Source organism: Echinops telfairi, unplaced genomic scaffold (assembly GCF_000313985.2).
Source record: "Echinops telfairi isolate 266 unplaced genomic scaffold, ASM31398v2 ScPeMD7_7469;HRSCAF=8507_0, whole genome shotgun sequence".
NCBI classification, from domain to species: domain Eukaryota; kingdom Metazoa; phylum Chordata; class Mammalia; order Afrosoricida; family Tenrecidae; genus Echinops; species Echinops telfairi.
The window spans coordinates 2847810-2863730 of NW_022111372.1; the positions used below are offsets into that span (position 1 = coordinate 2847810).

Sequence of the window (15921 nt, forward strand, 5' to 3'; positions counted from 1 at the left end):
GAAGGTGAGCGTTATGGAATGCCTGGTTAATAGAACAAAGTGTTCTTGTGTTGAGGGAGTACTTGAGTAGAGGCCTAATATCCATCTGCTACCGTAATACTAAGCCTATAAATATATGTACATAGATCTATTTCCCTATCATTATATATAAATATATTTACAAATGTACATGCCTGTATTTAGATCTCTATAAATGCCCTTTGCCTCCTCGTTCTTTCTTTTATTTTCTTTCACTTTCCTCTTGTTCCACTATCATGTTTAGTCTTCATTTGGGTTTCAGTAATTGCTCTTGGTTACATTGCCCTTGATCAAGCCCTACCAGGCATCCTACACCCTCCTCGCCATTGATGTTAGATCATTTATTGTTCCCTTGTCCGTGGGTTTGTTCACACCTACTTCCTTCCCCCCTTCTTCCCCTCTCTCATGTTAAATTTTCATTTTAATACACAGTATAAGAACTGAACTTTTAAGTCAACTAAATTTTCTGGAAAATGAAATGTCAAATAAAGAAGAAGGTCAGCTAAAGTTTTCAACTTAATGATGAATGACGAGAGATTACTCTGATTCTGTAGTCCTATGAGGTCTCAAAATATAACTTTGCTATGAATTGATCCAGAAGTCTACAACATACGGGAATTATTATTCACAGGGCTGGTGATCAGGGTCATATTTCCTGGGTGCTGCTTTGATCATTTTGTCCACAAATGCAATCACCTATGATGCTTCTGTTGCTCTCAAAAGAATTTGTCACTTCACTTGGAAGCTAGTGTTGCCATATCTCTGATGGCCCCTCATGTCATATGCAGTCCAGCATTCTCTGGCTTTTACTGTCAACTATGACACACAAGATGCACTTTGTCAGCTATGAAGTTTGCCATCATTGCCAGTACTTTAGCATAAGACTCCAGGGATGCAAGAGCCTCTTGGCCAGGTGTTCTATTGGCAAGTTGCATAACAGCATGGTTCATCAGCATCTCAGAACAAGCTCCTCCGTGAATTACTGTAGAATCATTCACAGTCTGGGCAAGAACACAAAGAGCATTGTGAAGAGATCTTTCTGCTTCATCCAATATTTCTTGAGTGGCACCATATACAGTACTGGGGTAAGCCTCACCAAGGGCTACCTCAGGAAAATGGATGAGTTTTTCTTCCCTTATCATGCCTTCCTCAGTGAGTTTGCAGTTTCCAAGTTTCACTAATTCTGGATGATCAAATGTAGAAGCAATTTCAGCATTTGTGACAAGCACTAGACCTTTGATGACTAAAAAATGTACACCCTCAATAGCTATGATGACACCAGCAGCACAGAGTATTTATAAATGAGTTTCCTGTTAAGAAAGTAATTAATTCCATGTTTAAGAATCTGTTCTAATTAGTTTTTTCCTTTTCTGCATGTTCTATTTCTGCGAACTTTTCAGTAGAATCAACTCTTACCCTGGGACCAAATATCTTTATTTTGTCCGTATCCATCCCAATATTTTTCCATCCCAATATTTTAAATAAATATTTTAGCTTTCTAAATATGCTTTTGTTGGTTTACTCCATTAAAAAAAAATCTAACAGAAAACCTTTATTTAAATAGGAATCTGTCAGTCTTCCTCCTCGGTTCTTGATGGCAGGAGTTGCTGTCAGATCACTAGAGCCTGTCGGTCTGAGAACAGCTTCCACAACTCACTCAGTAAAGTGATATTTGTGATGAGCAAGCAGCTTGGAGGATAATGTTGTTCTGCAATACTCATTAAATGTTGATGGAATTTAACTTCATTAGAACTGTGACTCACTGCTGAATTCAATGGCTTTTTTAGCTGCCTTTGTAACTTCTCTCCAACCACTAATGGTGGTTTGTGGACTAATCTTTTTTGAAATTAAAGTAACTGCTTCTTTTAACAATCCTGCTCCTAAAACAGCAACAGAGGGAGTGCCAACATGAACTTCATCATGTTGAGCCCTTGACATATTAATTAATACTTGAGTTGCTGGGTTGTTAGCACCACTGTTTTTAAGAATGCTCCATCATTAGTTACCATAAGGGAGGCATCTTGTCCTCTGCTTAAAATAATCTTGCCAATGGCTTTGGGTCCCAAGTGCTCTTTACCAATTCTCCAATAACAGTGACACCAAGGAAAGGAGAGACACGAGCAGTCTGTGCTCTGCTCATCAGCTCCAACCTTGAGTGCATTGACAGGAGCAAGAGGAAGGGACACCGTGGTTCTAAGGGGTTTTTGGCACAAACTAATCCCACACGGCTTGCCTGAGTAACCAGGAGAGAAGAAGGCGGTTGAAGTGATGCCACATGCTCACATCTTGTAACATTTTGTAATTCTTGTGACTAGTTTCTCATGATAAGCATTCAAATACATGCCAACATTTGTATTTGTAGCATCATATTCTCCTTCTTAAAAAAAAAAAAGGATTTCTCAAATTGAGTAATTTTCTGGTCCTACAACTATGTGTGCTAATGGAAGAAATTATGAAGTTAAAAAAAAAAAAAGCTTAACAGAAAAATTTGAAAGACAGCTCAAGAAGACAAAATGACATATTATAATGAAATGTTCAAAGACTTGGAAGTAGAAAACCAGAAAGGAGACCATTCTGAGCATATTTTAAGCTGAAAGGACTAAAGGAAAAAATTAAGCCTCCGGTTGCAATATTGAAAGATTCTATGGACAAAATATTCAATGATGCAGGAAGCTTCCAACGAAGAAGGAAGAAGGAATACACAGAATCACTGAAACAAACAGAACTAGTTGACATTCAACCATTAGAAGAGGGAAAATGTGACCAAGAACAAATGGTTCTGAAGGAATCCCTGCAAAGCTCTACTGGAGGCAATAGCAAAACACAGGGCGCAGGAATGGATGGAATACCAATTGAAATGTTTCAGCAAGCAGATGGAGCACAGGAAGAACTCACTCTCCTATACCAGGCAATTCGGAAGACTGGCCAACTGACTGAAAGAAATCCATATTTGTACCTATTCCAAATGAACATGACCCTAGAAAATACAGAAATAATCCAACAATATCTTTAAAATCCCAGACAAGTACAATTTTGCTGAGGTTCATTGAACAATAGTTGCAGCAGTACCTTGCCAGGGAGCTCCCAGAAATTCAAGTCAGTTTCAGAAGAGTTTGCAGAACAAGGGATGTTATTGCGGATGTGAAATGGGCCTTGCCCGAACGCAGAAAAGACCAGAAAGATATTGCATTATGCGAGTGGCCTAGAGAAACAAACAGTGACACTAATCTATGTATTAGAGAGAACTTTATTTTAAGAAGCAAGTTCACATAAAAAAAAAAGATGCCTCAGCCTAGCCCAACTCAACCCATAGGTATGATGTTGGCCAGGCTCTCTTCAGACGCGTGTAGCTGTAGGCTGATGACATAGAAAGGTGAAGCAGGAAACAGGGAGATCACTGGCTGGTGTGTGCAAATTCATGTAGATCCAATGTTGTTGGAAGCATGGCATTGCACCTACATCTTTCAAGATTGGGAAACCCGCATGGGGTCACTCCTAGAGTCAGACACAGAGTCCAAGAGAAATCTCAGTGAGGAGGAAGGTGATGTGACATAGAGGAATTATTTGTGACTGATCTTGCTTGCTTGCTTGATCTGATTGATAAGTACACAAGGCCATACCAACAAGGAGGTGTCATCAAGCGTCCACTTGATTGACAGATTGGACTCCACCCCTAGCCAGGAGTGTCTTGTTGACATAATCCCAGGTGTTTATTTTTGTTTTATCGACAATGTAAAGGTACTTGACTATGTGGATCATAACAAACCACGAACAGCCTTGAGAAGAATGGGGATTCCAGAACACTCCATTGTGCTCATCCAGAACCTGTACATAGACCAAGAGGTAGTTGTTCAAGCAGAACCAGGGAATACTCTATGGCCTAAAATCAAGAAAGTTCTACATCAGGGTTGTATCCTCTCACCATACTTATTCAATTTGGATGTTGAGCAAATAATCAGAGAAGCTGGACTACAGGAAGAAGAATGAGACATTGGATTGGAGGAGGCTTATTAACAACCTGTCATATGCAGATGATACCACCTTATTTGCTGAAAATGAGGAAGTCTTGAAGCATTTGTTGATGACTATCAAGGACTGCAGCTTTCAATATGGATTGCAAATTAATGTAAAGAAAAGGAACATCCTTAAAACTGGACCAACAGGCAACCTCATGATAAATGGAGAAAAGATTGACGTTGCCAGGGATTTCATCATGCTTGCCTCCACAATCAATGCTCATGGAAATAGCAGTCAAGAGATCAAACTGTTGCATTCAGTAAATTTGCTATACAAGACCTTTTTAAAGTGTTGAAAAGCAAGGATATTACTTTGAGGACTAAAGCGCACCTGACCCAAGCCATGGGATTTTCAATGACCTCCTCCTGTGCATGTGAAATGTGGACATTGCCTAAGGATGACTGAAGAAGAATCAACCCATTTGAATTAAGATACTGGTAAGGAATATTGAAATTACCGAAGAATATTGAAATATTAAAATGTGGATTGCCGAAAGAACCAACACATCTGTTTTGGAAGAAGTACAGCCCAAAGAAGTGAGCCTGGCAAGACTTTGTTTCCCCTACCTTAGACCAGCCCAGAAAAAAGATCATGCTTGGTAAAGTGGAATAGCAGAGGAAAAGGAGAAGACATTCAAGGGAGATAGGTTGACACAGTGGCTCCAACAATGGGCCCAAATATAAAAACAATTGGGAGATGGTGCAGGACCAGGCAGTGTTTCTGTTGAACATAGGGTTGCTATGATCAGAACTGATTGGACATCATTTAACGAAACAATACAACCTCCATCATCTTGCATAGAACACATTTCACACATTCACTCTTCAGCAAGCGTTCATTTTATTTTTGTTATTTTGCTTGTTAGTATGTTTATTGCTTATGGAAGATAGCACAAATCTTTAAAAAAAAATCATTTTAGTGGGGGCTCGTACAATTCTTATCACAATCCATCCATCCATCCATTGTGTCAAGCACATCTTTACATTTGTTGCCATCATCATTCTCAAAATGTTTGCTTTCTACTTGAGCCCTTGATATCAGCTCCTCATTTTTCTCCCTCCCTCCCCGCTTCCCCCTCCCTCATGAACTCTTGATAATTTATAAATTATTATTTTGTCATATCTAACACTGCCCGACGTCTCCCTTTACCCACTTTTTCTGTCGTTCATCCACCAAGGAGGAGATTATATGTAGATCTTTGTAATCGGTTCCCCCTTTCTACCCCACCTTCCCTCCACCCTCCAGGTATCACCACTCTCACCACTGGTCCTTAAGGGATAATCTGTCCTGAATTCCCTGTGTTTCCAGTTCCTATCTGTACCAATGTACATCCTCTGGTCTAGCCAGATTTGTAAGGTAGAATTGGGATCATGATAGTGGGGGGAGGAAACATTTAAGAACTAGAGGGAAGTTGTATATTTCATCATTGCTACCCTGCACCCTGACTGGTTCATCTCCTCCCCATGACCCTTCTGTAAGAGGGTGTCCAGTTGCCTACAGATGGGCTTTGTGTCTCCATTCTGCACTCACCCTCATTTACAATGATATGATTTTTGGTTCTTTGATGCCTGATACCTGATCCCTTCGACACCTTGTAGTCACACAGGCTGGTGTGCTTTTTTCGTGTGGGCTTTGTTGCTTCTGAGCTAGATGGCTGCTTGTTTATCTTCAAGCCTTTAAGACCTCAGATGGTATATCTTTTACTAGCCAGGCACCATCAGCTTTCTTCACCACATTTGCTGATGCAAACATTTGTCTTCAGCGATTTTGTTGGGAACGTGGACAGCACAAATCTTAACTTTAAACATGTTTATGCCTAACCCAGTGCATGAAACACAGTGGTAGAAATTCCTATATTGTAGGATTGATGAGTGTCTGGCAGCATGGAGAAAATCTATGGGATTTTCACCTATTTCCACTAGTAAATACATTTACAATATTGAGGTAATCAGCAATTACGATTAAAAGCTATTATAAAAACTATTAGATTTCTGTGTGTGTGTGTTTGGTTTATCTCAGATGCATTTAGTCACTGGGGTTGACCTTCTTGAATGTTTGTTATGTTTTTCTGTTTTTCAGTATATGAAATCCAATACTGATGAACCTATAAGCAGAATAGGGGCTCCTGGGGGAGCTACAGTGGGGAGGGGGTAAAAGGGAGCTGATGTCAAGGAGTTCAAGAAGGAAGAGAATGCTTGAAACTGACTGTGGTAGCAGTTGTACAATACTGCTTGATATGACTGAACTATGGAAATACATGGTATCTGTATTATCTCCCAATAAAATGGTTTTGGAAAAAAAAAACTATTAGAAAAAGGGACTTCCAAATTATGCAGAAAAATTGAATTAATAGATCATAGACATTTCCAGGAACTTTTTGAAGTCCCCTCATTTGAAAGCAATTGAAATTTTGCAGTTTGGAAAATAATTTGAGTAAGACATTACAGATAATCAAATATTCCAGGAAAAGCTAGGTTCATTGGTCTTAGGACTTTTAAAAAGTTTATATTACATACTTTATCTGTTGTGATTGAAAAAGATTAATAATGATATTTGGAATGTGAAGATAAATTTATATAAGCTATACATCTCAACTTTCAAAATTGCAAATGAAATTAAATTTTAATGATATAGTTACTGAACTTAAGAATATGTTAGATACAGGTATTAGTGGGACTATACTTTATTTTCTATGCTTGAATATATAGAGAATATGTAGATAAGGTAACTCAATGCGTCAATTATGAAAGTGCAAGAAGAAAGTGATTTAATTTCTGTTGGTGAGTAAACGAGAAAGGGGCAGTTTGCCCTTTTAGAAAACAACAACAAAAATATTTACTCTGCCATTTGTAGACCCCCAATTAAAAAATTCACCCTACATTATGTTGCTAATCATGTATTTTTAACTGAACTTTTTTTCTGCATTGAGTGAACCTCAATTTTTTACTTTATCTTTGTAAAGTGTACAGTTATTTATAAGTCACACCAGAGAACTGAAATGGAAACACTACTAAGAGGAAATTGAACTTTACCTTAAGCATATTCTTTTCCTATTAAAGGAACTGAAATACTTCCATGTACTTAAGCAGAAATGCCCTTGTTTGTGCAGAAGCAGTCGACAACTATCTCCATGTCAGAGACTTTGAAGGCCCTGGGCTTTGTTCAGAAATCTCGGTTGCTTTTGAGGTTGCTCAATAGTTGGCAACAGAAGTCTATCACACATTTGCCCCTTATTGTCATATTCTTTGTCTTCTCTTTTCTGGTTTAAGATTTAGAGCTTTCCTTACATTAGATTTGGGATCTCTTGTATACCTCAAAACAAAGGAATATCAAGAGATTGCTTTCTTCTAAACATGAGTGCAAGTGAGGAATGCGTTAAATGACACGAAGAGTGGAGGATTTCTGAGAGCTTCAGCTACATATGACTAGGGTACAATAGAAAGACTTCATGATATAGGATCGGTTAATGAATTTTTGACTTGACAAAACAAAAAAGGTGTTTTAATGAAGTGGTGGTATGGGAAGAGACTGAATGGAGTCAGGACCATAGAGAATGAGAGGAGAAATTAGAAATAGTTGATAAAAAAATTTTATAAAGAGATTTGATGCCAAGAAAACCAAATGAAGTACTGATGATATGGGTGTCTACTTTGGAAATGCTTGTTTTATTTATTTTAAGGCAGGTACACATATAATGCTTCAATATTGTGCTGACACTTCAGAAGGAAAAATCGCTGAGGTGGGGAATGGGGAAAATAACTTTCTACGTTTTTAAATTTTTATTTGGCTATAGCTTTTTTTCTTGAATACAAATGCGTAATATTTGACAGGTGGAAATAAATAAATCACAATTCTCAGAATTTCTTGCCATGAAAAATTACCTGGGGATAAAAAAAGAGCAAAAACAACAAAACCAGAACTCAAAATCCACTCCAGGAGAAATCAGTGAGATTCTGTGATCTCTCTGATAAATTTTAAAAGCCTCCAAGGTTGGTCTAATATAGAACCATAGAAGAATACAAATGACAGTATTGTAGAGAATAATGAAGAGGGTAAAATGCACTAGGACACATGCATGTTCAAAATGTATGGGAAATGCATATTTTAAAGTCAATTTTTTTCATGAACTTTTTGAAGTCCCCTATGTAGGTATACACATACAGGGAGCTTCAAAAAGTTTGCATATGTTTGTGTGTGTGTATGTGCGTGTGTGTGTGTGTGTGTGTGTATGTGAATGTTCTGATGTAAAATTTATTTTTTACTGGGAGCCACAGTAAAAATTTAGAAGCCATTCAAATTATATGGGTTAAGTACTTGAAAAACTGTTCAAGATTATTTAAGTAGCGTCTTTCAAAAGCTCAATGAAGGACAGGCTATATGCCAGGGACTATGACTATTTTCCTTATGATGACTATTTGTTTAAAAATTTTTGTGGTAACAGAATTTGGCCTTGTTAAAGTTTGCCATAATGTTCATTCATATTAAGTACATCCACTCTGGCATGCATTCAGTTCACAGAATAAGCTTGCCCTCAAATAGAGGTGAAATGAGGAGAGATATTTTTATATTCATACACAAGAGCCCTGTTTTCTGTCCTGGGAGTGGCCTTTCACCTTCTTATCCACATACTTTTATTCTTAAGACTTAGTTTAATGTGATTTTTCTCATTAAAAACTTTCTTACCCATAGTCCATGAACCACTTCACTGCTAATAAAGACATAACATGGAAATCGTGGGTGTGGTTTTACATTATTAAAAGGAATAGTAGCCTACTCTTTTTTATAGGATGAAATGCTTTATTCTTGCCATTATTTTACCTTTCTCTTTCAGTTAGTACTGTAGGAATATAAGTCAGAAATATTCTTTGAATTCTTATTTTACATTTAAGAAATCCAATTTGGAGTTTCATATAAATGAAAGCTGGATTAAAAACTCCATATATCAAAATAATCACTTGATTATTTAAAAATCTGGCTTAGCAAGTCATCCAGAAGCTGTTGAGAATTTTGAGCAGAAGTACAACCGCATACCTAGTCCACAAGGACCGCACTACTTTTGTGAGGAAACCCCGAAGGTGGAATGCTGGTCCTCTCCGTGCCTGGCGGAAAGAAGAGTGGTGGAAATCAAAAGTCATATGGAAATCATTAGTCCGCGGGACGATTAGACTACTCAACCATCAGTCTTTAGCCCCACGAGGTCAGAAGATCTAGTCTCCACCACCCGGGGACCCAGCTGCCACAGACAACTGCACTAGCTTAGGGTGGAAGACAACTGCATAGAGCGGACGATAATGTGAAAAAGAACTCAACGTTATGACACAGACCAGGCATTCTAGCTGGATAGATACTGGTGGAACCCCAAAGAACATGGCCCTCATCACCCTTCAGATCTGGAACTGAAGTCACACTGCCGTGGTTTCCTTGTCACCCAAATCATAGATCTACGAGGGGAAAACAACACTGGGGAGGTAGGCCCTCCTCAGCAGGATCAGCCATTTGAAATCAAAATGACAGAACGTTCCCCACAAAAGGAGTCAGCAGAGCTGGGAAAGAAGGAGGAATGCAGACGGGAGGCACAGGGAAGAAGTAGAATCCATGATGTTATCGTGAGCGACTGTAATCAGGGACAGGAGACAGAATCCGCATGAATCATGCACTAGAAAACTGATTTACTCTGCAAAACCTCCCGATTCACAATAAAAACGTTTTTAAAAAGGTGAATTACAACCACATAGAAACATTGCATGTTCTAAGTGGAAGGAACTTAGGAAAACTAAGGGAACTTAGTTTTCAGGATTTGGACACTGTCACAGTCCCATAGAGTGGTAGGCCTTGTTCCCATCGAGGAGCTCAATCAAGACAATAGTGTTCTTAACTTCAGAGATGAGGTATACGGCTGAATGCTCAGAGTGCATGTCTGACATCTCAAAAAACAAACACACAGTGCAAGAAGCTGCGTGGCTAAAGACTGGGAAGAAGGTTGGGTCGACCTGTATGATTATTTATTATATCATGGCTGAAAATGACATAAGCCAAAACCACAAACTGAGAAACATCTCCAAAGGGTGCAAGAATGGGAGGAGGAGGTACAAAGACTTAAAAATGAACAATTCAGCAACAAGAACTCAAGCAGTAGAGAAACATTCTCAGGAAGTGGAAAAGCTAAGCGTTCATTTGATCTCAGTGATCAAGGCCAAAGGCATGTAGCTCTAAGGATAGCCTAGATGGTCTCGGGCTTCCAGGGTTTTGCCCATCAAGAAAAAACAAACAGCACCCTTGAAGAGAAGCTGTTTGAGGTGCTAGCCTAAATGAGACTATTAAAAAGTAGACAGACATCACATTATGACCGGTGTGGGCAAACAGACAAGGGAGTAAGTGCCTTTGGTCAGGCAATATCTCTTGACCTTCATTCTCACTTTCCAAAGGAAATCAGAAGATTTTAATTTAAAAGACAAAGGCAGTGATACTGCTATCAGTGCCAAAGAGATCTGCTGTACCCACACCCTCAATCAGGAGCTTCCTCCTGACATCTGTATCCTGGCGTGGGCTCCTGTAGAGTCCATCTTCACTGCTAAAGTCAGCTGCATTGAGCAGACATATAACTATTTTCCCCTCATGCTGATTTAGATATTACACTTATGGATTATGCAGCTCAGAAGTATCTTGGCTCACTTGATTTCAGGAACCTGTGTAAAATGAATATAGCCAATGGAGAGATTAATTTTCAGAGGACTATTCTGTCCTCTAAAATAAAACTAATGAGCCAGAGTCTGGGTGAGGAGAGATGGCCAGAACTTTTCCAGTTATGTCCATTTGAAGTAATTGGCCAGGCATTCCTTTGCCATCAAGTTCACGGTTTGATGGCTATCCTCTTTCTGATTGGTCAAGGTATGGAGAAACCAGAGGTTATTCATGAGTTGCTGAACATAGAGAGTTTGTCATACTGTGGTAGTTTGTGTGTTACTGTGATGCTGAAAGCTATGTCATTGGTATTTCAAATACCAAAAGAGTCACCCAAGGACAGCAGGTTTTAGCAGAGCTAAATCCACGTCATACAACTATTATACACATGTATGCTCCAACAACTAAGGCTAGTGATGAAGGAATTGAAGGATTCTACCGATGGTTTCAGTCTGAAATGGGTCAAACATGCAATCAAGAGGCATTTATAATTATTGGCACCTGGAATAATGCAAAAGTTGGAAACAAAGAAGAAGACATACTAGTTGGAAAACATGGTCTCAGTGATAAAAACGAGGCTTCAGATCACAAGATAGAATTCTTCAAGATGAATGATTGGTTCATGATAGGTATATTTTTTCAACAACATAAAAGATGTGGAATTCTCCAGATGGAATACATAGAAATCAAATTGACTACATTTTTCAGAATAGATAATGGAGAAGCTCAATATTAGCAGCTAAACCAGGTCAGGGGCTGACTTTAGAACAGACTGTTAATTGCTCAAGTTGAAGTTGAAGAAAATTAAAACAAGTCCACAATAGCCAAAATATAACCTTGAGCATATCCTAACTGAAAATTTGAGAGTACCTCAAGAACAAATATATTGCATTAAACACTAATAGCCGAAGATCTGATGAGGGGAAGGATAATATAAAGAACATCAAACATGAAGCACACATGCTCACATGCACTGCCTCCAAGCTGATGCTAACTCATCGTGACTTTATCGGACAAAGTAGAACTTACTCCTGTGCGTTTCTGAGACAGTAACTGTTTATAGGAGTATAAACCTCAGTTTTTCTCCCAGGGAGTGGCTGGTGGTTGGGAACTGCCGGCCTTGTGGTTAGCAGCCCAATGTATAATCACTATGCATCCTACCACAGCTCCTCATACATGATGCAAGCAAAAGGTCTTTAAAAAGAGAGGAAAGGAAGGCATGGTCAAAATGGATGTCTCTGAAACTTGCTCTGAATCATAGAGTAGCTGAGGCAAACAGAAGAAATGATGAAGTCAAAGAGTTAAGCAGAAAATGTCAAAGGGCAGCTCAAACTTAGAAAACCAAAAAGGAAGAACATACTTAACATATCTTTTTTTAAAATCATTTTATTGGGGCTCATACAACTCTTATCACAATCCATACATACATCAATTGTGTAAAGTACACTTCTATATTTGTTGCCCTCATCATTCTCAAAACTCGCTTTCCGCTTGGGTTCCTGGAATCAGCTACTCATTTTCCTTTTCCCCTCCTCCTCCCTCCCCGCTCCCCCCTCCCTCAGGAACCCTTAATAATTTATAAATTATTTTTTTATTTTATCTTACACTGCCCGGCGTCTTCCTTCACCCACCCTTCTGTTGCCCACCCCCCAGAGAGAAGGTCATATGTAGATCCTTGTAGTCGATTCTCCCTTTCTACTCCCACCTTCCCTCCCGGTATCACCACTGTCACCACTGGTCCCGAGGGGTTCATCTGTCCTAGATTCCCTGTGTTTCCAGTTCCCATCTGTACCGCTGTGCGTCCTCTGGTCTAACCAGGTTTGCAAGGTAGAATTGGGATCATGTTAGTTGTGGGGAGGGAGCGTATAAGAACTAGAGGAAGGTTGTGAGTTTCATTATTGATACACTGAATCCTGAGTGACTCATCTCCTCCCCACAACCCCTCTGCAAGGTATGTCCAGTTGTGTGCAGATGGACATTGGGTCCCCATCATGCGCTACCCTCATTCACGATGATATGATTCTCCCCCAACCTCACCCCCTGCCTTTGGTGCTTGAAACCTGGTCCCATCGGCTCTTCATGATCACACACCAGATACATTCATGCATCTTTAAATTGACATGCAAATCATCTAAGTACCACAAAACCCATTTCAAAAAAATGTGAGCCAACAGAGTATTCAAATTATAGAACAATGTCATTGATATTACATACAAGTACATACCAGAAATATATTTATTTGTGTTGTATTAACTATGCCAGGGTGTTTGACTGTGTACATTATAACAAACAATGAATAACTTAGAGAAAAATGGGAATTCCAGAACCCTTCATTGTGCTCATTAGGAACTTGTGCATGAATCACGAGGCAGTTGTGTGAATAGAACAAGGGTGTATTGCCTGGTTGAAGATCAGGAAATGCATGAGTCAGGGTTGTATCCTCTCACCATACTTATCCAATCTGTATGCTGCAAAAATAATCAGAGAAGTGGATTATATGAAGAAGAATGCATTATCAGGATTATAGGAAGGTTTATTAACAACCTTCTATACACAGATGATACAATTTTGCTTGCTGAAAATGGGGAGGACTTGAAACACTTGTTGATGAAGATCAAGGATTGCCACTTTCAGCATAGATTACAACTCAATGGAAAGAGAACCCAAACCCTCACAACAGGACCAATAGGTAACATCATGATCAATGGAGGAAAGATTGAAATTGTCAAAAATTTCATTTTGCTTGGATCCATAATCAATACTCATGGAAGCAGCAGTTAAGAGATGAAGGAGTGCATTGCATTAGGTATATCTGCTTCAGAAAACCTCTTTATTATTTATTTATTTTTAAATTTTAAGCAGGTATATTTCATTAGCCATTGGTCACTGGATGCACACAGATGCAGCTGAATCACAGGACACAAGGACACAAATGTATGCTGGCTCAGCCCTCTGGCTGAGTGTTCTTGGGGGTATCAGGCCCCATGGCTCCCTTCCTAAGCTTTGGCAGATCCATCCTCTGACTCTTGGGAAGGCCCTAGGCCCTCTCCAATGCCTTCCCGGGCCAGCCAACCATAAACCTCTATAGAAAGTTGAAAAGCAAAAAAAGAAAGAAAAAAAAGAAAGTTGAAAAGCAAGAATGTTACTTTGAGGATAAGGTGTGCCTGACCCACACCATGGTATTTTCAATGGCCTCGTATGCAATAAAGTCGAACATTCAATAGTGAAGACTGCAAAAAGAAGTGTGCTTTTGGTCTACGATGTTGGAACAAAACACTGAAAGGGCCAGGGGCTGCCAAAAGAACAAATGGATTTTTCTCAGAAGTACAACCAGCACACTCCTTAGAGGCATGGATGGGGAGACTTGATCCCATGTCCTTGTGACCTGTTGTAAATGCTTGTGCTGCATTAGGAGATACCAGTTCCTGGAGAAGGACATCATAGTTTGTAAAGTAGAAGGACCAAGAAAAAGAGAAAGAGCCTCAAGGGGATGGGTTGGCCCAGAAAGTGCGATAATGGGCTCAAGTTCAGGAAGAGTTAAGAGGAGGTACAGAACTGCTCATTCTCTTGTATCCATGGTCACTTTGAGTCGGACCTGACTCCATGTGACATCTGAAAACACAGCCACATTTTCTAATGTCATCTTTTACCTATATTTAATGTTTATGCCCTATTCCCTTTTGATTTTAGGGAACCCAGATGTAGTTGTATGATTCACCGAATCTCTAATAATCTCCAATAATTCACTTTGAGTGAGTACATTAATGACCAGAGTTGATCTTTGACAAATTTGTTGACTTGAAATTATTAATGGAATTCTTTGTTTATATATATCATTAACAATTTTAATACATTTAACTTTCTATGGAGTGTGTTTAGTGTCCATGTTCTCAAATAATGCATGAAGAACATATCACTTATAATGATAATCTTGGGTCTTAGAGATAAAACAAATGCCTTTAAAGGTACTATTTACAATTTTTTTTAAAGTTACAAAACAAATCATAAGGCCCAGAGTCTTCTCAAGAGGCTTCAGAAATCGACTACTTTCATAGGCACAGCAGTCATCACACACATGCGTTGGCTTGGAAATAGTTAATTTTGTGTTCTCACACCCTTTCCCCCTTGTACTACTCTATCATTTGCACTAATACATGAAAGTAGAACAGTATCGCTACAAAATAATAGAAATGCTTTATTTTTAAGAAGTTATCAAAATGTGAAGCAATTGTTTTTCAGCATATCCTTAATCTGAGTGTCGGTGATTCTGAAGGCAATTTTCCTTCTCTAACTTTTTCCTGAAGAATTTTGCTCTCTTTAATATGTCAGTTTAGGTATTGGCAAGGGGTGTAAATATTTGTGTTCCTTTCAAATGTTCTTTCAAATATATCTGAAAATGCAAGATCACGGTTGTAAAGTGGATGGAATAAAGTTTCCCAAGAAAATTCTCATGGGATAGCCCTTGCTACATTGGAAGCATGAGCAAGTGCCTTTCTATGATGAAAAAAAAAATCTTGACTTTTTTTGCTCACCAATGCATTTTCCATTATCTTGAAACTTCTTCCTAATAAACTCCCAAGGTCATCCTGTGTCCTTCAAGAACACAGATTACTCCTTTAGAATCCCCAAGATGAGTCACCATACACTTCAGAGCCTTGAAACTGTAGGAGCCATAACTTTTCTGCATGAATATAAATAGCCCAGCAGATCCCCTCAGAAGCTATGATTTTGGTTATAGCTTAGTCTCAATATAGTATTGGTAAAGACTCACTCCACAAAATTGTCTTCAAGCTAGCTTAACAGACTGATGGAGAGACGAGCGCTTTGAGTTAAGTTCTGGTGTTCATTCAGATGAAAGCATTCTGCGGTCAGGATGTTTATTTAAAATTAAATGTCAAACAAAGTGGGATCCCAAGTTCAATAGCTATTGTGTCAATGGCATTTTTATTTTAACCAATATGTGGTTCAGCCACAGTTTCTTTGTTGAAGTTGAAAGTCTTCTCCTTTTGACTCAATATTTTGATGTCTTCTCAACACTTCTTAGAATGTTGATCCATCTAAAACTGTCATTTTATGGAGGGTGACGTACCTGTAAATTTGTTGCAAAGCTTCAGTGATACAGGAAAATATTTGCTTGAGTTTTGTTAAAAACCTGATAGTAACCCTGACCTCAAAATAATTTTTTCCTATGCCATAAAAAGTATC

The 15921-nt window shown here is 38.8% G+C and overlaps 2 pseudogenes; one reads left to right on the forward strand and one right to left on the reverse strand.

Annotated features, from left to right (window-relative positions):
- Positions 1-639: 639 nt before the first annotated feature.
- LOC101648394 lies at positions 640-9950 on the reverse strand (annotated as a pseudogene).
- Positions 9951-10047: 97 nt separating this feature from the next.
- Positions 10048-14429, forward strand: LOC101648084 (annotated as a pseudogene).
- Positions 14430-15921: the final 1492 nt, after the last annotated feature.